The sequence below is a fragment of the Octopus bimaculoides genome, chromosome 23, assembly GCF_001194135.2.
Source record: "Octopus bimaculoides isolate UCB-OBI-ISO-001 chromosome 23, ASM119413v2, whole genome shotgun sequence".
NCBI lineage: Eukaryota > Metazoa > Mollusca > Cephalopoda > Octopoda > Octopodidae > Octopus > Octopus bimaculoides.
In genome coordinates, this window is record NC_069003.1 from 29710559 (window position 1) to 29711576 (window position 1018).

Consider the following 1018-nt stretch of genomic DNA (forward strand, 5'->3'; position numbering starts at 1 on the left):
TCGTAAGTATTGGATATCATATCTAAGTGGCTCTCAGTCAAAACTAGATATTTTCAGAAAATATCAACGACTGTCCACCAGTCTTTCTGAATACCTAAAAAGATACAATTCTTCGTTGCTGCCAATAAAAGTCTCCAGCGAATGTTCTCCGTCGGATATTTCGAGCTGTCCAAAGAAAAAACGACTGCAAATTTTTACCAACTCCACTTTTACTATAATAGTGATGCCACGTCAGTTATTTATGGAAAGTGATTGGGACGTTTTTCAGATTCATTTGGTTGAAATACTTCAAAGTGGATCCATACCAGTGTTAATTGGAGATGAAAATTACCTACCATTACAGGATTATATTAACTGGAAGAAAGTTCTTGTAACATTTCATTGGAATATGTTGACTAAATTCCTACCGTTTTTATCTTCTCTCACCGATACGGACATCTTACGATTTAAACAGTATGGACGACATGTGATGGAGGTGATTTTCTCATCTAAAAAGTCGCTCCTGGCAGTAATCCTCGAATCGGTGCATCAACGACAACGAGTTCCAGTGCCTTGTTTCAATCCATATCATCCAAAAATATTATTTACATACCAACCAAACAGTATTGACAAAAATCAGAGCTATGATCAGCCTGGTCGTTTTAGAGATGGCAAACATTCCATACTTGATCTGAGAATGCCACCTGAAGCAATATCTTTTATCAACCTAGAACGAAGTGAGTACTAGAATTTTGCCTAAATATTATTCTTGTTAGTGCTGTTGTTGTTTTTGCTTTTGTTGTTGTTATTGTTAATATTCAGTTCTTAGGTATCATCTACTCTCAAAGGGCTGATTGTCAAGGATCTCCATTCGGGTAGTCTGAAATCCATGATTTATTACCGGTACAATTTTGTACATAGTTAGGTCCCGATCCCTTCGACGGATGTTAGTCGCATGTCTGTATTCTGTCGGATTAATGCCCTAGAAGCGTTACACTTCTCGCTGTCATGTCTTCTGAACCATTTACAATCCTGGATT